Genomic DNA, 27,014 nt, shown 5'->3' with positions numbered 1-27,014 from the left:
TACCACCTCGTCAGGGTATGGGGACGTGGCAGTATTAACTTAATACTAGGAACACAAGGAAACATGATTTACCTGCAGTGGTTTGAGGTCAGCTATGCGGAGAACCCAGGATGCTGCTTTCCCAAAGAGAGGGGATGATGAAGAAAAAAATAAGGGCCAGTCAAACCTTTTTATTCATGCAGACTAAAAACGGGTAACAATGCCCTCAACCTTCTGCTACTTGTCCAATAAGGAGCTTGAGGTTGTAAACCAGCTATTGTGCAGCCACCACAGGGCCGATAGAGAACGTATCGAGCCTCCTGTGGGTCACGTCTTGCAGGTAGTGGGCTGTGAAGGTTATCTGATGCTTCCACACCCCAGCTTGAAGGACCTGCGTCACTGAAAAATTCTTTTTGAAGGCTAGGGACGTAGCTACGCCCCTGATATCGTGCTCTAAGGCGACATGACGGAGGAGGATCTGGATTCAGGGCCAGATGAATCACCCTACGAATCCATGCCGAGATGGTGTTCTTAGTGACCCTCCTCTTAGTCCTCCCTGTGCTAACGAATAAAGCTGGCACATGAGGACGAACTGCAGCTGTTCTTTTAAGATATAGCCTCAAGCTCCTTACTGGGCATAGTAGGAGATGGTCTGGGTCAACTGTTACAGAATGGAGACTAGAAATCTGGAAGGAGTCGAACCGAGGATCCGCTACACCTGGATTCTGAGTCTTAGCAATAAACTCAGGGACGAACCTGAATGTTAACTCCCCCTTGGATGGGCTATGTCATACGAGAGACCATGAAGTTCACTAACATGCTTGGCCGAAGCCAAAGCTAGTAGGAACACCGTCTTCCAGGTCAGGTGGCGATCTGAAGCCTGGCGTAATGGTTCATAGGGAGGTCTCTTAAGAGACCTGAGAATTCGAACCACGTTCCATGGAGGAGGTCTCACTTCCGACTGAGGGCAGGTAAGTTCATAACTTCGTATAAGTAGGGAAAGTTCCAGCGAAGAAGAAATGTCCATTCCTTTCATACTGATGGCTAGACTTAAGGCTGAACGATAGCCTTTCACTGCCAAGACTGAGAGGCGCATTTCTTACCGCAAATACACGAGGAACTCCGCTATTGCTGGAATAGTGGCATCGAGTGGAGAGATACCCCTTCCACGACACCAACCACAGAAGACTTTCCACTTTGTCTGGTAGACAGCTGCGGATGACTTTCGCAGATGTCCAGACATCCTGACCGCAACTTGTTGCAAAAATCCTCTTTCAGCAAGGAGATGCTGGCTAGTCTCCAGGCGTGAAGTCGTAGCGAAGCTACGGCTTTGTGGAAGATGTTGGCATGTAGTTGTCTGAGTAGATTGTGCCGTGGAGGGAGCTCTCTTGGTAGCTCCGTTAGGAGTTGCAGAAGGTCCGGAAACCATTCCGCATGATGCCATAGCGGAGCTATGAGGGTCATCGAAAGATTAACCGATGTTCTGGTCTTGTTGAACACCCTCCTCATCAGACAGAACTGGAGAAAGGCGTAAACGTCGATGTTGTCCCACCATTGTTGGATGGCATCTTGCCAGAGAGCCTTGGGGTCTGGGACTGGGGAGCAGTACAGAGGAAGCTTGAAGTTCAGAGCTGTAGCGAACAGATCCACAGTCGGAGAATCCCACAAAGACAGGACTTTGTTGGCTACTAGATGATCCAAAGACCACTCGGTACTCACTATCTGAGACACTCTGCTCAGATTGTCGGCGAGCACATTCCTTTTGCCTGGAATGAAACGTGCCGATAGCGGAATCGAGTGGACTTCGGCCCATCTCAGTATCTCTACTGCAAGATGGGATAGCTGCTTCGAAAAGGTACCTCTTTGTTTGTTGATGTAAGCCACTACTGTGGTGTTGTCGCTCATCACCACCACAAAGTGACCCGCCAGGTATTGTGGGAACTGTTGAAGGGCCAGGAAGACGGCCTTCATCTCTAGGAGATTTATGTGGAGGCACTTTTCTGATTCTGACCACAGGCCTGAGGTCCTGTGGTGCAGTACGTGGGCCCTCCACCCTTTCTTTGAGGCTTCCGAAAACAGCATCAAATCCGGGGGGAGGACGAGAAGATCCACTCCTCTTCGTAGGTTCTCCTCTGTCACCCACCACTGGAGGTCCGTCCGTTCCGCAGGTCCCATAGGGATCAGGACGTCCGGGAATCGTAACCTTGATTCCACTGGGACTTAGTCGCCACTGGAGGGATCTGATCCTGAGGCGACCGTTGGGAACTAGACGAGGCAATGATGAAAGGTGACTGAGGAGACACAACCACGATTGGGCTGGAAGTTCTTCTCGTCTGAGAAAAGGGCTTGCAACCTTCCTCAGCCTTGCTATCCTGTCGTCTGATGGGAAGGCTTTGTGGCGATTGGTGTCTATAACCATGCCTAGATATACCAGTTCTTGAGTAGGAAGCAGAGAGGACTTCTCGAGATTTACCATGATCCCCAGATCCTGGCAAAGTCCCAGAAGTTTGTCCCGGTGTTGAAGAAGGGATGACACAGAGTCTGCTTGGATCAGCCAGTCGTCCAGATAACGGAGGGGACGAATGACGATCCTGTTTGCCCACGAAGATATTAGGGTAAACACTCTGGTGAAAACCTGTGGTGCTGAGGAAAGACCGAAACACAGCACCTTGAACTGGTACTCCTTGTTGTCTAGGCTGAATCTTAAGTACTTCCTTGAAGACGGATGGACTGGGATCTGGAAGTACGCGTCCTTCAGATCCAGTGTACACATGAAGTCTTGCAGTCTCACTGCTAGTCTGACCATGTCTGCGGTCTCCATGCAGAACGGAGTTTGTTTGACAAACTTGTTCAGAGCCGAGAGGTTGATGACTGGTCTCCACCCTCCAGACACCTTCTTTACAAGAAAGAGTCGACTGAAGAAGCCTGAGGACCCGTCGAGGACCTCTTGGAGAGCGCCCTTCTTCAACAGGGTCTGGACTTCTGCCCGAAGGGCTTGCCCCCCTTGCTGATCCCATGGCAAGGGAGCTCAATGACACTGGATTCGTCGTCAGGGGAGGTAGAGATGTTGTGAACGGGACGGGATATCCCTGACTGATTACGGAAATCGTCCAGGAAATGGCCCGGAGTTGCTGCCACCTGTCTGCGCAACTTTGTAGGCATCCCCCCAATGGTGGACATGCAGGGGGACTGCCAATCCTAGAGGGCTGCTCCCTCTAGGATTCTTACCTCCTCTGGAGGACTTTTTGCCTTTCTTGTCCTTGACAGGAAAGGGCTTAGACACCACTGTTTTCGCTGCTGCCGTTGGTTTTGTGGTCTTGGTCGGACGGGACTGCTGGGGTGCTGGAGGCTTATAGGGCTTGGATGTCAAAGCCCTATGAAGGAGTGAGTCTTGGTGGACCTTCCTCCACCTCTCAGCAGCCTGTTCCACATCCTTAGGCTCAAACAAGTTTGTTCCTTCTAAGGAAGAATGCCTGAGCCTATTTATCTCGGTGCTAGGGACCTTCTGATGGAACCTCTCAGCCACTGCATCCCTATGTTTCAGGATGGTGTTTGCCCACAAGTTCGAGACTTGGTGGGCCAGAAACTCGATCGTGCGAGTGCCTGAGAGGAGGAACGTCTCCATAGCTTTCCTGGTACGTTCTTTGGAGAAGTCCTCAGAGCGTATCAGGATACCTAAGGTCCCTAACCAGATATCCAGCCACGAAGTGGCTTACATAGCACACTTCGCAACCTTCTCTTGGTTAAGGATCTCGATTGCCGAGAACGAGACCTGCCGGTTGGAGAGTCTCTCAAGAGGGACTCCCCTGGTAAGCTCTTCCAATGAATGGTGGAGAGGAAGAGCTAAACAAGGCTCCTCTAAGATCTTGAAGTATCTCCTTTGCTGTAAGCGAGGAGGTGGGAGAAGCTTGTTGCCGGCACTGGAACGGTTGGAGGAGGACAACTCAGAGAGCTGAACAGCGATCTTGTCCCTGGTACTCTTAACCCCCTGAGACCAGGGCAGAGCCGCACTGGCCTTAGAGGGTTTTTGAGGGCCAAATACGCGGTCCAAGACTGTGTCTTTGCCCTCTCGAGGAGGGATCTCCGGGTCGGCCATGAGAGCCCTCATAAGAGTCAGAATCTGCAAAAATGCATGCTCTGACTCTTGTAGTTCCCCTCCGGATGTTGGACTTGCAGCGAAGTCTCCTGTCCTCAAAGGCTCTTCTTGGGGAGATTCGCGGAAGTTCTCCGAGTGGCTAGCTGGCTCCGTCCTAAGTCTTGTCGAGGATTTTGGTACCGTCTTCGAGTCCTTCGACTTCTTCCTGGGAAGGATGTAGGATTCTAACATAGACAGTGGCAAGTTCTTTTCAGCCCCTACCCGGGAAGACTTTTCAACGCGAGGTGGGGTTTCCCTCATTGGAACATCTCACCTCACGTGACTCCCTTGAGGACGGGAAGTCCTCGTCCGACAGGGAAGGAGAAAAAGTCTGGGGGGGTGAAGGAATCTGCGTTGAAGGCTTGCGAGGAGTCAACTTAGCTCTCGGAGAAGTCACCGCGTCCGGAAATCCTCTTTTTCTCTTAAGAGGGGTAGAAACAGCCAAGGATCTGTGACCTAACTCAGAGAGAATAGGCTTGAAAGCCTGCGTAACTGCTCTGATAAGCGCACCGAACCATAGCTGTTGACTGACAGCCGCGATGTCAGAAACTTTCTCTGGAGGGACAGGGATCGACGGATCCTTGGGAGGAGTTTCCAAAGGGGGGATCGCCTGAAAAGAAGAAAAAGAGATCCTGGACTTTTCTGTTATGCGCTTGCAGGGAAGGGAATGCGGCGATGGCACCTTGCCATGCGTTGTCCAACACCCTTGCGCGCGGGAGGGTATTGATGCTCACACGGGGGCGTGTAATGGTGCTCGTGCAATGGAGAATACCAGGGGTCGCGCGCGTGAGATTGCTGGAGCGCGCGAGGGCGATTGCGAGGGTGCGCAGGAGAGTGATGGCACATAGGAGCGCGCGCGGGAGACTGTGGGTACACAGGAGAGTGGGCAAGGGACTGATTGCGTGCGTGGGCGTGCAGGATCATGTCGTTAGACACGTGGGCGTGCAGGCGAGAGTTTACGCGCCCCAGTAGATGTCGTAGGGCACGCGCGCTTAGGAGAGATACACTTGGCGCGCGGGCGCGCAGTTGGAGCCTGTGCGTGTGGGCGCGCAACTGCAGGAGAGGATGGGCGCGCGCGCGCGTATCCTCGCGGGCGCGAGAGGGTGACTGCGCGTGGCCGCGCGATGGCGAGCGCTGGCGCGTAAGAGAAGTCTTTTTTGACTTCCCGACAGCACCCAAATCCGAAGATCGTGGGCACGCAGGAGAGATCGCAGTGTGTGGGCGCTGGCGCGCGGGAGAGTGCTGGCACGTTGGAGAGCGCTGACGAGTTGGAGAGCGCTGACGCGTAGGAGAGCGCTGGCACATCATTAGCATGGCGTGTAAGGGACGTATGCGCGCGATGGCGCATACGCCCTTGATGCCCCGTAATAGGGTTCGATGCCTGACGAGCATGCAAGTCAGGTTTCGTAGGCGCGTAGCGCGCATCAGCTCTCAGGAACGATGACGGCAGGTCAGCAGGTCTGTCAGGTGGAAGGTCGACGTGTTCTTCGAAAGGACAACCTTCTGACCTTCTGCAGTCCTCCGAAGAGGAGTCTCTGTAAGTGAACTCCCCGAGGAGGAGCAACAATAGCAGGAGAAACTGTTGGACTTAGTTTCTCCCTCGTCGGTTGAGCAGGAACGGGAGAAACTAAGCCTTCAGCTACTGCAGGATTTAAAGAGGCAGAGGTATTAGGAGATACCGCGTTGGATACGTCTGACACCACAACGTCGACAATCGACAGAGGATCAACCTCTGCCAAAGTCGGCGATTGCTTGACAGCGGCACCCAATCGGATGTAGTCAAGTAATGCTTCCTAGGAGGGCGAACCCTCGAGCCCCAAGGAAGACCAAAGCTGAAACAGATGGATTAATGACACACCCTCCCCCGGGGGGAGAGGTGGAGCTGCCTCGCTAGGGGAGGCAACACCATCTCTCGAACCCCGAGCTTGGAAAACAGAACCATGGTCTACGCTACCACTCGACGATCTCTCGAAAGAGACCGATCGAGTGGGAGCTTCGGAGGAGGTTTGGGCAACGGAAGAAGAGTCCTTGGGTTTTCTCCTTTCAAAGAAACCCTCGAAGGAGAAAGATCCCGCCTGGACAACTTCTTACGTCGCCGAGAAAACCTCTCCCACTGGGAGGTAGACCACTCCCTACACTCACCACACTTGTTATTACTGTCACACCGTTGGCCTCTACAATAAGGGCAAAGGGTGTGAGGGTCTGTCTCGACCGGCGACATGAATGTTCCGCAGGGGCGGTCGGGTAATCCAGGACAGGTGCGCATAATCGCAGAGGCCAACTTCACACACAAACCTGTCAAAGAAAAAGCAAAAAAGCATTAATGGCTGCCAATAAGCGGCGAGGATGAAAGAGGACACGTCCGTCTACCATCCGAGCCAAGAGCAAATTGAGCTCAAACAGGTGTGTGTGTGTGGGGGGGGGGGTAGCAAGCTACCCTCCCCTACCCCCTCTAACTAGCGGTGTGGGTAGTAAACCCTCGTTAAATTTTAATGGCCCGTCATTTCAGCTACGCCGAAAGTAATATAACAAATTCGGAGATAATTTGTATTTTTCCTAACCATACAAACCTTAGCTATTTACATAGGGTATTACTTTCGGGATAGCTGAAATGACGAGCCAATAGAATTTTAACGAGGGTTAACTACCCCCGAGTTAGCAAGGGGGTAGGGGAAGGGGTAGTTAGCTACCCCTGCCCCCCCCCCACACCGGTGAACTGTCTCACTTCACTTAGAGGTAGGACTTGTCTTGGGAGACAGGGCTGGCGGGCAAATATGTGTAAATAGCTAAGGTTTGTATGGTTAGGAAAAATACAAATTATCTCCGAATTTGTCATTTGTTCCGTAACCGAAATACAAACCACGCTATTTACATAGGGTGACTTACCCCTTAGGAAGGGTGGAAAGTCCCCAGCCTTACTGGCTTTGGCTTGCCCGGGGACTCCAAATCCGAGTGAGCAGCACTCGAGAAAAAGAGTCCCTGCACCTCGCAAGTTCCTTGCTCTGCAAGGAACGTGTGGCCTACATAAGCTTGTGTGTGGAGGAATAAAGTGTGACTCATCCTAGGAAGTTGACCTGGAGTCCTTTAGATGGAATCTAGGCTAGGACGTTCCCAATACCACCTCGTCAGGGTATGGGAGATGCGACAGTATTAACTTAATACTAGGAACACAAGGGAGCATGGTTTACCTGCAGAGGTTGAGGTCAGCTATGCAGAGACCAGGATGCTGCTTTCCCCAAGAGAGGGGAGGATGAAGAAAGAAGTAAGGGCCAGGCATACTCTTTCATTCACGAAGACTAAGACCGGGTAACAATGCCCTCAACCTTCTGCTACCTGTCCATAAAGGAGCCTGAGGCTAGACCAGCTGTTGTGCAGCCACCACAGGGCCGATAGAGAAAGTATCGAGGCTCCTGTGGGTCACATCCTGCAGGTAGTGGGCTGTGAAGGTCGTTTGACGCTTCCAGACCCCAGCTTGTAGCACCTGCGTCACACAGAAGTTTCTCTTAAAGGCCAGGGACGTAGTGATGCCCCTGACATTGTGTGCTCTAGGGCGACGTAGTGATGCCCCTGACATTGTGTGCTCTAGGGCGACGTGACGGAGGAGGGTCAGGATTCAAGGCGTGATGGATAACCCTTCGAATCCAGGCCAAGATGGTATTCTTGGTGACCCTCCTCTTAGTCCTTCCTGTGCTTACAAACAACGACTGCACGCGGGGACGAACTGCAGCTGTTCTCTTCAAGTAACGCCTCAGACTCCTCACTGGGCATAATAGCAGATGGTCTGGGTCACTAGTTACAGAACGGAGACTCGTGACCCTGAAGGAGTCAAACCATGGGTCCGGCACTCCCGGGTTCCGAGTCTTGGCCACAAACTCAGGGACGAACCTGAACGTTACCTCCCCCCATCCCCTTGAATGGGCGATGTTGTATGAGAGACCATGAAGTTCACTGACTTGTTTGGCCGAAGCCAACGCGAGTAGGAATGCCGTCTTCCAAGTCAGGTGTCGATCAGAGGCCTGGCGTAATGGTTCGAACGGGGGTCTCTTAAGAGCCCTGAGGACCCGAACCACGTTCCATGGAGGAGGTCTCACTTCCGACTGAGGGCAGGTAAGCTCATAGCTACGTATGAGTAAAGAAAGTTCCAGCAAGGAAGAAATGTCCATTCCTTTCAGCCTAAAGGCCAGGCTTAAGGCTGAGCGATAGCCTTTCACTGCCAAGACTGAAAGGCGCATTTACTCCCGCAAATACATGAGGAACTCCGCTATTGCTGGAATAGTGGCATCGAGTGGAGAGATACCCCTTCCACGACACCAACCACAAAAGACTCTCCACTTCGCCTGGTAGACCCCTGCGGAGGACTTCCGCAGGTGTCAAAACATTCTTTCCGCAACCTGTTGCGAAAAGCCTCTCTCCGTGAGGGGACGTTGGATAATCTCCAGGCGTGAAGCCGAAGCGAGGCTACGGCTTTGTGGTAGATGTTGCAATGTGGTTGTCCGAGTAGGTAGTAGGTAGTAGGTTGGCCAGGGCACCAGCCACCCATTGAGATACTACCACTAGAGAGGTATTGGATCCTTTGACTGGCCAGACAGTATTGCATTGGACCCCTTTCTCTAGTCACGGCTTATTTTTTCTTTGCCTACACTTACACGGAATAGTCTGGCCTATTCTTTACATATTCTCGTCTTTCCTCATACATCTGACAACAATGAGATACTTAACACTTCTTCACCAAGGGGTTAATTACTGCACTGCAATTTGTTCAGTGTACTTTCCTCTTGGTAAGGGTAGAAGAGACTCTTTAGCTATGGTAAGCAGCTCTTCTAGGAGAAGGACACTCCAATATTAAACCATTGTCCTCTAGTCTTGGGTAGTGCCATAGCCTCTGTACCATGGTCTTCCACTGTCTTGGGTTAGAGTTCTCTTGCTTGAGGGTACACTCGGGCACACTATTCTATCTTATTTTTTTTTCTTCCTCTTGTTTTTTTGAAATGGTGTGTTGGGCAGGCTTAATAGAAGGGCCATGGATGCCTGGTGGTTTATCAAGAGGTTGTCTTTTCCTTTTTCTGATTTTTTCTTCTCAAAACCAGCCTTACTGTCCTCCCTTCAGTTGAAGAGGCTATCCTGGAGGGTATTTAGCCTTGCATGGTGTATCGGCTCCTCCATGTTGACCAGTTTTTCCGACTTTTTACTATAGTCTATGGATATCATCAATCACTTTTATTATTATTCTGTACATATTGTTTTTGTTTTAATTCTTGTTAATCTAGTTTTTAAGTATGATGTCTCTTTTTTATTTCTATTAATTCTTATGCTGTCTGGAGACATTGAGCGAGATCCGGGACCAGTACGTCCTAGATTTCGTCAATGTCGTCTTCTGTATTGCAATATTCGTGGTCTTCATGCTAATATCCGAGACCTTACAGTTGCGTCTAGACAGTATGATATTCTTTTGTGCTCAGAAACTTTGGTTTCTAATATGAGGCACTCATCTGAGCTCCTTATAACTGGTTTTAAGAAGCCAATAATGCTGAAACGTGATTCCATTCCTAGGGCCAGGGGAATGGCGGTGTATATTAGGACCGAGTACCCTGCCTCTCATAAGTCCTGCTATCAATGTGGATGTCATGAGATTCAGGTAATAAAAGTTTGTGGCAGGCATAACAACTTTTATTTGTGTTCAATCTACCGGAATCCAGACATGGATGATTCTATCTTCGATTGTCTTCTTACCATTATGGCTAAGATACAAGAAGATGATAGAAAGGCTTCGTTTGTCTTTGTTGGTGATTTTAATGCTCACCATAGGGAGTGGTTGAGTTCTATCTCTCCTACCGATCGCCATGGCTTAAGAGCTTTAGACTTTGCCTCGGAATCAGGCTGTGAGCAAATCATAAATGAAGCTACTCACAGGTCTGGTAATTGCTTGGACCTCGTATACACTGACTCCCCTGGCGTTATAACTAGTAAGGTTGGTTCTCCAGTCGGGACTTCTGATCATGCCTTGATTTCATTATTAGTGAAGACTGAGCAGCCTGTCCCTGATATATCATATTCTTGTAAAATTTATATGAAATCCCAAGCAGACTGGAATGGGATTTTGCATGATCTTTTGTGCTTGAATTGGTCACAATTATATAATAGTGTAGATCCTGTTGTCCCTTTGAATGAGAATCTAGTCAACATAATTGATAGGCGTATCCCTTCTCGTGTGCTAAGGTACCGAGTGAAGGACAAACCGTGGTTCAATGATGATTGTAGACGTGCTTATTTGAAGAAGCAGGAGGCCTATCACCTTTGGAAGGGTAACAGATCAGATTTAACCTGGAACAACTATACTCAGCTTCGAGCTTTTGCTCAGAGAGTTTATGCCTCAACTGAAAAGGAGTACAATTTAATCATAAAAGAAACCCTCTCTGGTACAACTCAGGAACATAAATGGTGGTCTACCCTTAAATCTGCACTCTTTGGTGTAGATGCAACAGTTCCTCCTTTACTTAAACCAGATGGCTCAGTCACTCACTGTCCAAAGGAAAAGGCAACCCTTTTGGCTGATGTTTTTGACAGTAAACAGAGTAATGAAAAACTTGAACTTCCTCATTCCTGTTTTCCTGAGGCTAAACTAACTAGTTTAGCTTTTCGATCTCGTGATATTAAAGCTCTGTTGATGGACCTTGATGCTTATGGAGGTGTAGACCCTAATGGTATTTTTCCTTTGTTTTTTATAAAGACAGCAGATTTTTTAGCTCCAAAGTTATCTGTTATTTTACGCAAGTTAGCAAGAAGAGGAGCTTTTAGCACTTGTTGGAGAATTGGTAATGTTACTCCTCTATGTAAATGTGTTTGTGGTAGCTCAAGTCCCACTGATTACCGCCCAATTTCCATAACTCCCATATTATCTAAAGTTTTTGAACGTCTTCTGGCAAAACGTCTTAATAGGTTTGCTGAAGGTAATCATCTATTCCCTAGTTTGCAATTTGGTTTTCGGAAAGGCCTTGGAGCATGTGATGCCCTTCTTACAATCTCCAATGCAGTACAGAAATCCCTTGATTGTGGTCGGGAAGTTCGTATGATTGGCCTTGATTTTAGTGCTGCCTTTGACCGTGTTAATCATGAGGCCCTTGTTTTCAAACTGAAACAGTTGGGAGTGGGTGGGTCGTTTCTTAGCATTATTATTGATTTTTTAAGTAGTAGATCTCAAAGAGTTGTTGTTGATGGGCACCATAGTGAGTATAGGAATGTGATATCCGGTGTTCCACAGGGTAGTGTTCTTGGCCCATTACTTTTCATACTATATACACATGACATGTGGTTTGGCCTAGAAAATAAGCTTGTTGCATATGCAGATGATGCTACTCTCTTTGCATCAATTCCATCCCCTGAATGTAGATCTGGGGTTGGTGAATCCCTTAATAGAGATTTAGCTAAAATTAGTGCATGGTGCAAATTATGGGGTATGAAGTTGAATCCTAACAAAACTCAAAGTATGATTGTAAGTAGGTCAAGGACGGTGGCTCCTCAACATCCGGATCTCAGTATTGATAATGTTTCTTTAAATTTGTATGACTCTTTCAAAATTTTAGGCGTGATTCTTGACAGCAAATTTACTTTTGAGAAACATATAAGGTCTGTGTCTTCTTCAATTGCACAAAAAATTGGCTTATTGAGAAAGTCTTTTAAGATATTCGGTGATCAATCTACGCGTATTCTGAAGAAGTGTTTTAATTCTTTTATTCTACCTTGTTTTGAGTATTGTTCTCCTGTCTGGTCTTCAGCTGCTGATTCTCATCTTAATTTGTTGGACAGAAACTTACGGTCTATCAAATTTCTTATTCCTGATCTAGATATTAATCTCTGGCACCGTCGATCAATTAGTTCATTATGCATGTTGCATAAGATTTTTCATAACTCTGACCATCCTTTACATTCAGATCTCCCTGGACAATTCTATCCTGTTCGTAATACTAGGCAGGCAGTTAATTCTAATAGCCAGGCCTTCTCCATCATAAGACTCAATACTACGCAGTACTCTAGAAGTTTTATTCCAGCTGTTACCAAGTTGTGGAATGATCTTCCTAATCGGGTTGTTGAATCAGTAGAACTTCAAAAGTTCAAAGTTGGAGCAAATGCTTTTTTGTTGACCAGGCAGACATGAGTCTTTTTATAGTTTATATATGACATATTTGTTGTTGACGTTGTTAATAGTTTACATATGATATATCTCTTTTGACATTACTTTTTTTAGAATGATTTATTGTTAATTTGTTCTCTTCAGTTATTTATTTCCTTATTTCCTTTCCTCACTGGGCTATTTTTCCCTATTGGAGCCCCTGGGCTTATAGCATCTTGCTTTTCCAATTAGGTTTGTAGCTTGGATAGTAATAATAATAATAATAATAATAGCTCGTGTCGTGGGGGAAGTTCTCTCGGAGGTTCCGTTAGGAGTTGCAGAAGATCCGGGAACCATTCCGCGTGATGCCATAGCGGAGCTATTAAGGTCATTGACAGATTGACCAATAGTCTGGTCTTGTTGAGCACCCTTCTCATCAGACAAAACGGTGGGAAGGCGTAAACGTCGATGTTGTCCCACCTTTGTTGGAAGGCATCTTGCCAGAGAGCCTTGGGGTCGGGGACTGGGGAACAGTACAGTGGCAGCTTGAAATTCAAGGCTGTCGCGAACAGGTCCACTGTCGGGGAACCCCACAAAGTCAGGACTTTGTTGGCTATCTGAGGATCCAAAGACCACTCGGTACTCACTATCTGCGAAGCTCTGCTCAGACTGTCGGTGAGCACATTCCTCTTTCCAGGAATGAAGCGAGCTGATAGTGTTATCGAGTGGACTTCGGACCACCTCAGTATCTCTACTGCAAGATGGGATAGCTGTTGTGAAAAGGTACCTCCCTGCTTGTTGATATAAGCCACTACCGTGGTGTTGTCGCTCATCACTACCACGGAGTGGCCCGCCAGGGTCCGTTGGAACTGTTGAAGAGCCAGATACACAGCCTTCATCTCTAGCAGGTTGATGTGTAGGTACTTTTCTGATTCTGACCAAAGGCCTGAGATCTTCTGGTTCAGAACGTGGCCCCCCACCCTTCTTTTGACGCGTCCGAGAACAGTGTCAAATCCGGGGGAAGGACGAGAAGATCCACTCCCTTTCGTAGGTTTTCGTCGATCAGCCACCACCGCAGGTCCGCCTGTTCCGTGGGTCCTATAGGAGGCAGAGAGTCCGGGGAATCGCTGCCCTGATTCCACCGGGACTTGAGCCGCCATTGCAGGGATCTCATCCTGAGGCGGCCGTTCGGGACCAGACGGGCCAGGGAGGCTAGGTGACCTAGAAGACGTAACCATGATTGGGCTGGAAGCTCTTCTCGCCTGAGGAAAGGCTCTGCAACCCTCCTCAGCCTTGCTATCCTGTCGTCTGATGGAAAGGCTTTGTGGAGATTGGTGTCTAATAACATGCCTAGATATACCAGTCGTTGGGTCGGCCGCAGAGAGGACTTCACGAGATTTACCATGATCCCCAGATCTTGGCAAAGTCCCAGAAGCCTGTCTCGGTGTCGAAGGAGGGTCGACTCCGAGTCTGCCAGGATCAGCCAGTCGTCCAGATACCGGAGGAGACGGATGCCGTTACTGTGCGCCCACGACGAAATCAGGGTGAACACTCTGGTGAACACCTCAGGTGCTGTGGAGAGACTGAAGCACAGTACCTTGAACTGGTAGGTCTTGTTGTCAAGGCTGAATCTCAAGTACTTCCTGGAAGACGGATGGATTGGGATCTGGAAGTACGCGTCCTTCAGATCCAGTGTGCACATGAAGTCTTGCAGTCTTACTGCAAGTCTGACCGTGTCCGCTGTCTCCATGCTGAACGAAGTTTGTTTGACAAACTTGTTCAGAGCTGAGATCGATGACGGGTCTCCAGCCTCCAGACGCCTTCTTTACAAGAAAGAGTCGACTAAAGAAGCCTGGGGAGCTGTTGACGACCTCTTGGAGAGCATCCTTCTTGAGCATGGTCTCGACTTCTGCCTGAAGGACTAGCCCCTTTGCCGATCCCATGGCATAGGAGCTCAACGACACTGGATTCGCTGTCAGGGGAGGTTGAGATGTTGTGAATGGGATGCGATACCCTTGGCCGATCACAGAGACTGTCCAGGGATCGGCCCCATGTTGCTGCCACCTGTGCACGCAACTTTGTAGGCATCCCCCCACAGGTGGACACGCAGGGGGACTGCCTATCCTATCGTTTGTGGCTTCGGCCGCTCCCTCTAGGATTTCTGCCTCCCCTGGAGGACTTTCCGCCCCTCCTGTCCTTGACGGGAAAGGGCTGTGGCTTAGATACCTTCGTCTTAGCTGACGGAGCCTGCTTCGGTGTCCTGCGAGGCTGCTGTTGTTGCTGTTGTGGAGCTGGAGGCTAGTAGGGCCAAGATGTGAGGGCCCTTTGGAGGAGCGAATCATGATTCGACTTCCTCCACCTCTCAGTTGTGCGTTCTATATCCTTGGGCTCAAACAAGCTTCCTCCAAGGATGGAGGAGTGTCTGAGCCTGCCGACATCCACGGCGGGGACCTTCGGATGGAACTTCTTGGTCACCGCATCACGTCGCTTTAGGATCGAGTTGGCCCACAGGGTGGTAACCTGGTGAGCCAGAAACTCGATGGAGCGAGTGCCCGAGAGGAGGAAGGTCTCCAGCGCCTTCCTATTGCTCTCCTTAGACAAGTCCTCGGAGCGCAAGAGGATGCCCAGAGACCCCAGCCAGACATCCAGCCACGAAGTGGGCTGCATGGCACACTTCGCGACCTTCTCCTGGCCCAGGATCTCCGATGCCGAGAATGTCACCTGCCGGGAGGAGAGCTTCTCGAAAGAAGTTCCCCTGGTGAGCTCTTCCACCGAGTGGTGGAGGGGAAGAGCCATACTGGATTCCCCCATGATCTCAAAGTACCTCCTCTGTTGAACACGAGGAGGTAGAAGGAGTTTGTTCCCGGCAGAAGAACAGCTGGAGGAGGCGAGTTCCGAGAGCTGGCCCTCGACCTTATCTCTGGCACTCTTCACCCCCTTGGACCAAGGCAAAGCTGCACTGGCCCTTGGTGGCTTCTGGGTACCAAAGACTTAGTCTAGGACTGTATCCTTGCCTTCACGAGGGGCGATCTCCTTGTCCTTGAACCTGTTGAGTTGCCTCATCAGATTCAAGACCTGCCAGAAGGCATGCTCCGACTCGTGCTGCTCTCCTCCCTGTGGACTGGCAGCTAAGTCTCCTGTCCCCAAAGGCTCTTCTTGGGGAGACACGTGGATGTTCTCCCGGGGTCTGGTTGGCTCTGGTCGAATCCGTAAAGACGACTTAGGAATCGTCTTTGAGTTCTTGGGTTCCCTCCTGGGAGGGATACAGGACTCCAGCAAAGAGGTCTGGAAGGTACCTTCCACGCGAGACGTTTCTCTTCCTCGAGGTGGGGTTTCTCCCATTGGTGCCGTGGGAGAGGCCCTCACCTCGCTGGAATCTCCTGAGGACGGAAAAGCTTCGTCCACCGGAGGAGAAAACGACTGCGAAGGGGATGGAGCCTTCCTGCCGGACCTCTTGGGAGCCAACTTCTCCCTGGGAGAAGTCACCACGAAGTCCACTCCTCTCCTTCTCTTCAGCGGGGGGAGTCTGTCTTTGGTGTAAGTCCCAGATCAGCGAGGGCCGGCTTCACAGCCTGCACCACCGCTTTCATCAGGTGACGAAACCAAAACTGACCGGAGATCGACGCAGTGTCAGTGGTCCCCACTGGAGGGAAGGGGATCTCCTGATCCTTCGGAGTGGACGCCACGGGGCCTGCATGAAACGAAGAAAGGGAAGAATGTTGCCTGGACCTCGCCGGTGACTCTTCCTGCTCCTGGATGAGAACTCTGTGCTTGCGCGGTGGCGATCCTGATGGCGATCTAGAAGTACGTGTCCCTACCAGCTGCACGCGCTGCGAATCCCAGCGAGAATGGGGGTCGCGCTGGCGCTTGCGCGATGGAACATTTGCTGGGTCGCGCGTGGGCGACTGCTGGAGCAAGGGTACGCATTCGCGCGGAGATATACGCGCGGGGGCGCGGTCGCGCGCGAGCGAGTAGGCGCGCAGGTGAGTGGGCGCGTGGGCGCGCTGGCGAGTGAGCGCGTGGGCGCGCTGGCGAGTGAGCGCGTGGGCGCGCTGGCGAGTGAGCGCGTGGGCGCGCTGGCGAGGGGACGCGTTGGCGCACAGGTGAAAGTGCGCGCGATGGTAGAGGAGATCGTTGGCGTTCAGGAGAATGATGGCGCGCAGGAGATCGATGGCGCGTTGGCGAGCGATGGTGTGTTGGTGAGCGATAGCGGGTTGGCGAACGCTGGCGCGTTGGCAAACGCTGGCGCGTTGGCGAACGCCGGCGCGTTGGCGAACGCCGGCGCGTTGGCGAACGCTGGCGCGTTGGCAAACGCTGGCGCGTGATGGCGCATTGGCGAACGATGGCGCGCAGGGCGAGCAGGTGACCGACCGCGTGCAGGTGATTTAGCACGTGGGCGCGTCGGAGACCTGTGACGATCAGAGGCATGGGCGTGCTGGCGAGCGCTTGCACACAGGTGATGGATCGTGCGGGTGCGTAGGAGATCGTTGGCGCGCAGGAGGGCGTTGACGTGCAGTCGCGTTGTCGATCGCAGTCAGCTGGGGCGCAGGAACAAATTGCGAGCTTGCGCACAAGGGCGCACGCTCGTGGACGGGCTCAGGAGATGTCTCGTGGGCAAGTGCGCACCTGAGTGCGGGCGCTCTGTTGCGCAGGCGAAGAAGGCCGCGCAGGCGAAGAAGGCCGCACAGGTGCGCGTGGATGAGGCGAAGGAGAACACTCCTTGCCTGTGTCCAGATCCGAAGATCGTGGGCGCGTGGGCGAGCGTTGGCGCGCAGGGGGCGCATCAGGAACTGGGTGCGCAGGTGCGCGCTGACGAGCAGGAGATCGTGGGCGCTCAGGAGACCGATGGCACGCATGACGCGCAGCAGGAACTGAAAGGTGCTGACGGCTGGCAGTAGAGTGCTGGCGAGCAGGAGAGCGCTGACTCGCAGGTGAGCGCTGACTCGCAGGTGAGCGCTGACGCGCAGGTGATCGCTTGCGAGACGAGTCGGAAGACTGGAACTCTGGAGAGCACTTGAGCGCTACTGCGCGCGAACGCGCAGTTGTGCGCACAGGAGAAACCTGATGCGCAAGGGACTTACCACACCGTGGGATAAGTCCCTTTGCCCCGAAGGGACCAGTGCCCGCCGGATGACGGGATGAGTAGGCGCCCACTGCGCATCTGCATCCAGGAAAGGCAATGGCAGGCCGGAAGGTCTGGAAGGTCTGGCAGGCGTAGGAGATTGCGAGTGATCTGCGGAGAGGTCCAAGGACGAGGCTGCGACGGTCTGCTCCCAACGAGAAGAATCCTCAGCAGGGGAAGGCGACGGTGAAGAAGACCCGAAGAGGCGCCTCCTAACTCCCTTATAGGAAGAAAGAAGGCCTCTACGGCGAAGAGGAGGACGAGCCTTACGGCAAAGGCGACCTCGAGGCAGGGAATCCACATCATCGGTCCTCCGAAGAGGAGTCTCTGTCAGTGCACTCCCCCGAGGAGGAGACGCGCCCGCAGGAGAGACCGTGGGACTCAACTCCCCCCTCGAAGGATGATCGGAGGGGGAAGCTGAGCCTTCATCAACGTCCGCAACAGCAGCAGCAGCAGAAGTTTGACCAGACCCGTCGGAAGCCTCTGCCACAACAACGTCGACAATAGACGGAGGGTCTACCTCTGCTATTACCGGTGATTGCTTGACAGCTGCCCCCAAATGGATCAGGTCAAACAGGGCTTCCTTGGAGGGCGAGCCCTTCAGCCCCGAGGAAGCCCAAAGCTGAAATAGATCATCATTAGACACAGCACGGTCATCAACATAATGAGAATCAATATCCTCCCCCGGAGGAGGAGGGGGAGCTGCCTCGCTATGGGAGGCAACGCCCTCTCCCGCACCCCGAGGTCGGGAAACAGAACAAGGGTCTGCGCTACCACTCAATGGCCTCTCACGAGAGACCGATCGAGAGGGAGCTTCGGAGGAGGTTCGGGCGGCGGAAGAAGAGTACTTGGAGCCTTCCTTCTTCAAGGCAGCCCTTGAAGGAGAAAGGTCTCGCTTAGACTTCTTCTTGCGTCGCCGGGCAAACCTCTCCCACTGGCAGGTAGACCACTCCCTGCACTCACTACAAGTTAAGTCTCTATCACACCGTTGACCTCAACACTGCGGGCAAAGGGTGTGAGGATACATCTCGACTGCCGACATGAATGTTCCACAGGGGCGGCTGGGGAGCCCAGGGCACTTGCGCATTGTTGCGAAGAAAGGTAGAGGCCAACTTCCAAACACACAAAGCTGAAGAAAAAGAAAATGATATTTTAATTATAAAATAAATTTTTGAATATACTTACCCGGTGAATATATAGCTGCAACTCTGTTGCTCGACAGACAAACTCTACGAAAAAAACTCGCCAGCGATCGCTACACAGGTTGCGGGTGTGCCCAACAGCGCCATCTGTCGACCAGATACCCAGCTCTTATGTAAACAAAGACTCAAATTTCTCCTCGTCCCACTGCGTCTCTATTGGGGAGGAAAGGAGGGTCATTTAATTTATATATTCACCGGGTAAGTATATTCAAAAATTTATTTTATAATTAAAATATCATTTTTAAATATTTAACTTAGCCGGTGAATATATAGCTGATTCACACCCAGGATGGTGGGTAGAGACCAGTAATATATGTTTACATTTTATGAGCTAAGAGTTTTTTATTTCATTTTAGAAGTTATCAAAATAACAAAAACAAAATAAATAGGTACCTGGTAAGGAAGTCGACTTGAACAATTACTCTGCCTTTTAAGTACGTCTTCCTTACGGAGCCTCGCGATCCTCTTAGGATGCTGATCGACCCCTAGGAGCTGAAGTATCAAGGGTTGCAACCCATACAACAGGACCTCATCAAACCCCTAATCTAGGCGCTCTCAAGAAATGACTTTGACCACCCGCCAAATCAACCAGGATGCGAAAGGCTTCTTAGCCTTCCGGACAACCCATAAAAACAACATTAAAAACATTTCAAGAGAAAGATTAAAAGGGTATGGAATTAGGGAATTGTAGTGGTTGAGCCCTCACCCACTACTGCACTCGCTGCTACGAATGGTCCCAGTGTGTAGCAGTCCTCGTAAAGAGACTGGACATCCTTTAGATAAAAAGACACGAACACTGACTTGCTTCTCCAATAGGTTGCGTCCATTATACTTCGCAGAGATCTATTTTGCTTAAAGGCCACGGAAGTTGCAACAGCTCTAACTTCGTGCGTCTTCACCTTAAGCAAAGCTTGGTCTTCCTCACTCAGATGTGAATGAGCTTCTCGTATTAACAGTCTGATAAAGTAGGATAAAGCATTCTTTGACATAGGCAAAGATGGTTTCTTAACTGAACACCATAAAGCTTCAGATTGGCCTCGTAAAGGTTTAGTGCACTTTAAATAGAACTTAAGAGCTCTCACAGGGCATAAGACTCTTTCTAGTTCATTGCCTACGATCTCCGATAAGCTGGGAATATCGAACGATTTAGGCCAAGGTCGAGAAGGCAGCTCATTTTTGGCTAGAAAACCAAGTTGTAGCGAACATGTGGCTTTTTCTGATGAAAATCCGATGTTCTTGCTGAAGGCATGAATCTCACTGACTCTTTTAGCTGAGGCTAAGCATACTAGGAAAAGTGTCTTTAGAGTGAGATCTTTCAGGGAGGCTGATTGTAGCGGCTCAAACCTGTCTGACATGAGGAATCTTAGTACCACGTCTAAATTCCAACCAGGTGTAACCAAACGACGCTCCTTAGTGGTCTCAAAAGACTTAAGGAGGTCTTGAAGATCTTTATTGTTGGAAAGATCTAAGCCTCTATGCCGGAAGACCGATGCCAACATGCTTCTGTAGCCCTTGATAGTGGGAGCTGAAAGGGATCGTCCTTTTCTCAGGTATAAGAGAAAGTCAGCTATTTGAGCTACAGAGGTACTGGTCGAGGATACAGAGACTGACTTGCACCAGTCTCGGAAGACTTCCCACTTCGATTGGTAGACTCTAATGGTGGATGCTCTCCTTGCTCTAGCAATCGCACTGGCTGCCTCCTTCGAAAAGCCTCTAGCTCTCGAGAATCTTTCGATAGTCTGAAGGCAGTCAGACGAAGAGCGAGGAGGCTTTGGTGTACCTTCTTTACGTGCGGCTGACGTAGAAGGTCCACCCTTAGAGGAAGACTTCTGGGAACGTCTACTAGCCATCGAAGTACCTCGGTGAACCATTCTCTCGCGGGCCAGAGGGGAGCAACTAGCGTCAACCTTGTCCCTTCGTGAGAGGCGAACTTCTGCAGTACCTTGTTGACAATCTTGAACGGTGGGAATGCGTAGAGATCTAGATGTGACCAATCTAGGAGAAAGGCATCTATATGTATTGCTGCTGGGTCCAGGACTGGGGAGCAATAGATTGGAAGCCTCTTGGTCAGCGAGGTTGCAAAGAGATCTATGGTTGGTTGGCCCCAAGTGGCCCAAAGTCTCTTGCACACATCCTTGTGGAGGGTCCATTCTGTTGGAATTACTTGCCCTTTCCGACTGAGACAATCTGCTATGACATTCAAGTTGCCTTGGATGAACCTCGTTACTAGTGAGATGTCTTGACCTTTTGACCAGATGAGCAGGTCCCTTGCGATCTCGTACAACGTCAGTGAGTGGGTCCCTCCTTGCTTGGAGATGTACGCCAAGGCAGTGGTGTTGTCTGAGTTCACTTCCACCACTTTGCCTCGAAGGAGAGACTTGAAGCTTTTCAAGGCCAGATGTACTGCCAGTAGCTCCTTGCAGTTGATATGCATGTTCCTCTGACTCGAGTTCCACAGTCCTGAGCATTCCCGACCGTCTAATGTCGCGCCCCAGCCCACGTCCGATGCGTCCGAGAACAGAACGTGGTTGGAAGTCTGAACAGCCAGGGGAAGACCCTCTCTTAAGTTGATAATGTCCTTCCACCAAGTCAGACAAGACTTCATCTTTTCGGAAATCGGGATCGAGACCGCTTCTAGCGTCTTGTCCTTTTTCCAGTGAAAAGCTAGATGGAATTGAAGCGGACGGAGGTGTAGTCTTCCTAATGACACAAATTGTTCCAGGGATGAAAGCGTCCCTACTAGACTCATCCACAGTCTGACTGAGCAGCGTTCCTTCTTCAGCATGTTCTGGATGAATAACAGGGCTTGACTTATTCTGGGGGCCGACGGAAAAGCCCGAAAAGCTAGACTGTGAATCTCCATCCCTAAATACACAATAGTTTGGGGTGGGACCAGTTGCGACTTTTCCAAATTGACTAGGAGTCCCAATTCCTTGGTCAGATCTAGAGTCCACTTGAGATCCTTCAGACAGCGACGACTGGAAGAGGCTCTGAGAAGCCAGTCGTCCAAATAAAGGGAGGCTCGGATGTCCGATAAATGGAGGAATTTGGCTACATTCCTCATCAGCCTCGTAAACACGAGAGGAGCTGTGCTTAGGCCAAAGCACAGGGCCCGAAACTGGTAGACCACCTTTTCGAAAACGAATCTCAGAAAAGGTTGGGAGTCTGAGTGGATGGGGACGTGGTTGTAGGCATCCCTTAGGTCTAGGGAGACCATCCAGTCTTCCCTTCTGACCGCTGCTAAGACTGACTTTGTGGTCTCCATGGAGAACTTCGTCTTTGTGACAAAGACATTCAGAGCACTGACGTCTAGCACCGGCCTCCACCCTCCTGTCTTCTTTGAAACCAAGAAGAGGCGATTGTAGAATCCCGGTGATTGAAGGTCCGAGACTTTGACCACCGCTCCCTTCTTTAGCAAAAGAGACACTTCCAGTTTCAGGGCTTGTCTCTTTTCTTCCTCTCTGTACCTGGGAGAGAGATCGATGGGAGACGTTGCTAGAGGGGGTTTTCGTACAAAAGGGATCTTGTACCCCTCTCTGAGCAACTTCACAGATTGTGCATCTGCGCCTCTCTTCTCCCAGGCTTGCCAGAAGTTCTTGAGTCTGGCTCCCACTGCTGTCTGAAGTTGCGGGCAGTCAGACTCTGCCCTTAGAGGACTTGGATCCTTTCCTCTTCCCTCGCTTCCCTTCGGCACGAGCACCTCCTCTGCTGGAGGCTCTGCCACGAAAGGGCGGAATAAAGCGAGACGCTGGAGAGTCCATCCTCGGTCTAGCTGACAATGTAGGCAAAGGGGAAGCTTTGCGAGCTGAGGACGCAACAAGATCGTGAGTGTCCTTCTGCACTAACGAAGCGGCTATTTCCTTTATCAGGACTTCTGGAAAAAGGCACTTGGAAAGAGGAGCAAAGAGAAGCTCAGATCTCTGGCACGGTGTAACTCCAGCAGAAAGGAATGAGCAGAGAGATTCTCGCTTTTTGAGGACTCCGGACACAAATGAGGCAGCAAGCTCATTGGACCCATCACGGACGGCCTTGTCCATGCAGGACATAATGAGCAAAGAAGTCTCTTTATCTGTCGAAGAGATCTTCCTGCTTAGGGCTCCTAGGCACCAGTCTAAGAAGTTAAAGACTTCAAAAGCCCTAAAGATTCCTTTCATAAGGTGGTCCAGGTCCGATGATGACCAACAAATCTTTGAGCGTCTCATGGCAAGGCGGCGGGGAGAGTCTACAAGACTTGAGAAGTCGCCCTGGGCAGAGGCAGGAACTCCCAAGCCGAGAACTTCTCCCGTGGCATACCAGACGCTCGATCTAGAAGAGAGTCTAGCAGGGGGAAAAGCAAATGCTGTCTTCCCTAAACTCTTCTTGGACTCTAACCAGTCTCCTATCACCCGCAAAGCTCTCTTGGACGAGCGTGCGAGGACGAGTCTAGTAAAGGCAGGTGCGGTAGAAGGCATGCCTAAAACAAACTCTGAAGGCGGAGAACGAGGAGCCACAGAAACAAACTGGTCAGGAAACAGCTCTTTGAAAATAGCCAAAACTTTTCTAAAGTCCAAAGAGGGTTGAGTAGACTTAGGCTCGTCCAGTTCTGATTGTTGTTCATCTTGATGTGCAGCAACATCATCATCAGAAAGTTCCTCATCCGAAAACTGATGAGGAAACGGCAACGAAGTGGGTAACGGCTGGTTTGCTGAGTCCGGTCGCACTGGTGCATGCGTGACTGAGCCGGACGCAACATCATGGACCTGCTGCACAGTCTGTGAGCTGTCAACAACCCTGGTAGCGCGAGGACGCACAGCGTCTACCCGAGACTGTCTAGACTGACTGGGTAGCGCAGTGGAAACCACACTGGGTTGCGGAGGTTGACGCACCGCGTCAAAACAAGTCAACTCTGAAGGTTGTTGAACGTCCAGAACGTCAACACCCACCTCCGTGTGTCGCTTAACGTCAACATGCGGCTGGCAGCCCACACTGGAACGCATCGGTGGAGGAACTCCCTCAACTGGTGTACGTGAGAAGGTTACCTCAGCGTCCACAGGACGCACAACCGATCGCTTGGAAGGTTGTAGGCTAAGTACTGCACTCGCTGCTGGTACGGCAGCCACCTTCTCCGCATGAAAGTCCTGCATCAGAGACGTAAGCTTGGACTGCATGTCTTGCAGTAAAGCCCATTTAGGGTCTACGGGAGCAGGTGCGGCGACAGACGGTGTTAGTGTCTGAAGCGGTACCGCTTTGCCTCTCTTAGGCGGTGAGCAGTCATCAGATGACGGCAACGAGTCCGAACTGACCCAGTGGCTACAACCGGGACGTTGGACTTGTCCTGAAGGGACCGATTTACGTTTTAAAGGCCGGGAGACCTTGGTCCAAAGTTTCTTGCGAGAAACACCTTCAGACGACGAGGTATAAATGGGCTCTCTCGTCTTAGGTAAATAGGGGCGATCTTGGGGAGATACACCCGATACCATGGAGGGAACGTCTGTTCGCTGATTAAAGCCTCTCGAACCCATGCGTCGTACGACATTGCTTCTCCCCTGGACTTGGGAGCTTGCAAGAGGTCCCGGACTAGGAGGACGACAGGCACGAACAGACGAACCCTCAAGCGCAACACTGTTCACAACACTATCACTCGGCACTTTAGCACTTCCCACTGCACTTTGGCACTTAAGCTCATTAACATCCGCCATGAGCTGATTGCGGTCACTTGCAAGGGACTCAACTCTCTCACCCAGAGCCTGGATGGCACGCATCATGTTAGCCATCGATGGTTCCTGAGTGCTAGGAGGGGGGTTAGGAACAACCACTACAGGGGAAGAAATAGGTTGTGGAGCATGAGGAGAGGATACATCAATAGACCGAGAAGAACTTCTCCTAACTCTATCTCTCTCTAGCCTGCGTGTGTACTTTTCAAATTCGATAAAATCGAATTCCGAAAGGCCCACGCACTCCTCACACCGATCTTCCAATTGACAGGTTTTACCCCGACAATTGGAACAAACAGTGTGAGGGTCGATAGAAGCCTTCGGAAGACGCCTAGAACAGTCCCTAGCATTGCATTTTCTAAATTTGGGAACTTGTGAAGGGTCAGCCATTTTGAATTGGTCAAGGGAAAATTCCAAAAACGATCTAAGTCATCAACAATGAATCCGTTACAAAAAAGAGTTCAAGGATTTGTTTGAAGAAAAACCCTGCACAGTGAAAGCTCAAAACCAGAATATAGTACTTCACCAAAAAGATGTGAAAAAACTCCAGTTTAGCAACAGCGAGTAAGGTACGTCTTGTCGACACCTCGACAGAGAGAAAATTGAGTCTTTGTTTACATAAGAGCTGGGTATCTGGTTGACAGATGGCGCTGTTGGGCACACCCGCAACCTGTGTAGCGATCGCTGGCGAGTTTTTTCCGTAGAGTTTGTCTGTCGAGCAACAGAGTTGCAGCTATATATTCACCGGCTAAGTTAAATATTTAAAAAAACAGATTAAGGCTGTCAAAAGCGAGGACGAAAGACAGACACGTCTGCTCATCGTCCGAGCCAAGAGTGAAGTGAGACAGTTCACCGGTGTGTAGTGGGAGAGGGGTAGCTAGCTACCCCTTCCCCTACCCTCTTGCTAACTAGCGCGGGGGTACTTAACCCTCGTTAAAATTCTAATGGCTCGTCATTTCAGCTACACCGAAAGTAATACCCTATGTAAATAGCGTGGTTTGTATTTCGGTTACGGAACAAACCCCCTATTAAATAGCGTGGTTTGTATGTCAGTTATGGAACAAATATAAATGTCAAGGTTTGTCCAGTCCTGCAACTAGGCATCCCTTTTCCATGAGAGAGGATCCAGCACTCAAAATGTAAATGAATCACCAGAAAATAGTCAACTCACTACAGATTTGGCTACTATTCAAAAGAACAGATAAAGGTCAGTACATATTGCACTATTCTTTTATCACGACTGACACAAACATGTGAAGTTTCCTATAGTGTTTTAACATAAAAAAGGATCCACCTCTCATTCTTGTGCACACGCCACCTGGTCAACACCAATCAGCAGTGGGGTCACCAGAACAGGAACATGGAAAGGAAATCACCCAACCTGTGGATCAGCTCAAAATTCCTGAAAATGAACACAAGATGTGGGAACATGGAAATGGGAGACAAATACATCCTAAAATTAACCCTGGATAGGTACGCTCCTCGGACACCCCTTTAAGGGTATACTCGGACGCGAACGACCCCGACGCCAAAAAAAATTCTTGAAAAATCAGTTTTTGCAGTAACCTCCTTTTTTCTTTTGCCAAAAAAAACTTCAATGAATGCTTAAAACAACTGTAAAGATAAATACTACTCATCTGCAGAAAAACTATTTATTATAAAAATTTTAAAAAATTAAGTAGAAAAAAAAAGACCTGACATAAAAATTCATAAAAAAAAAGTTTATACATATATACACAAATCCTTTTAGGAATTGATTCTTGAATGTTTAGGACACATCTTGATGTATTTTGGATGAAGTCAGACCCATGGAGGTGAAGAACTGAAATGAGAAAAAAAGGGTAACTTTTTTTGGCCAAAAAAATTTGTCCAAATTTCATGAATTTTTTTGGGTACCCAAATGAAATAGGAAGTGGCTAATTTTTTTAGGGAATAAACCTATGTTATCCTAAAATAGAAATATGTAAAAAAATCTTCATTATTTTGTAAATTACATTTATATCAGGGGCCATATCTAAAGGTAATTTTTTGAGTACTTAGAAATTTCGTAAAAAAATACATATATTTAATATATAATATGATATTTATGCAGGTAAAAATATACCAAAATATCACAAATTCTATAGGGAACAAGAATATATATAGATAGGGCAGCTTACGCTTCGGATATGTCCACAAAATGGCCGCCAACCACACTGACTCAGACTCCCTAATCTGCCACTTGAAATGTAGGAAGGGTATGTCAATTTCAAGGTGTTATTTACTAATCTAATTATTATTGGATATGCATAAAAATTGTATGGTGGGTTGCTGGATAATTGTCGATTATTTTACGACTATAAAATTAAAATTCTGACCCAAAAAAATTTTTTTGAAGGGAAATAAAATCGAAAAAAAAAAATGTAAAACAATATAATATTTTAGCTAAAAAAATTTGATGATATTCAATCAAAAAAAAAAGTAAACAAAATTTTCCGACAAATAAACATCTAGAGGAATCATTACTCTGTGATAGTTTCTTAGTACGTAGTAATTTTGAAAGAATTGGGAAAAAACGAAAAAAATGGCAATCACCGGAAAATCGAACACATACCTATATATACGCCATATCTGGCTAAAAAAAAGATAGGCATGGGTAGCCAGATCATCTAGAAACACTTTCCAACACTATAAAAATATAAGTTTTGCGACACTACTTGCCAATTCCTTACGGTAACATGACTAAGCAAAAAAATGCAAAACAAATAAAAAGGGGCACTCGCGGAAAAATGGCTAA

Source organism: Palaemon carinicauda, chromosome 32, assembly GCF_036898095.1.
Source record: "Palaemon carinicauda isolate YSFRI2023 chromosome 32, ASM3689809v2, whole genome shotgun sequence".
NCBI classification, from domain to species: domain Eukaryota; kingdom Metazoa; phylum Arthropoda; class Malacostraca; order Decapoda; family Palaemonidae; genus Palaemon; species Palaemon carinicauda.
This window is presented reverse-complemented; position numbering follows the sequence as displayed.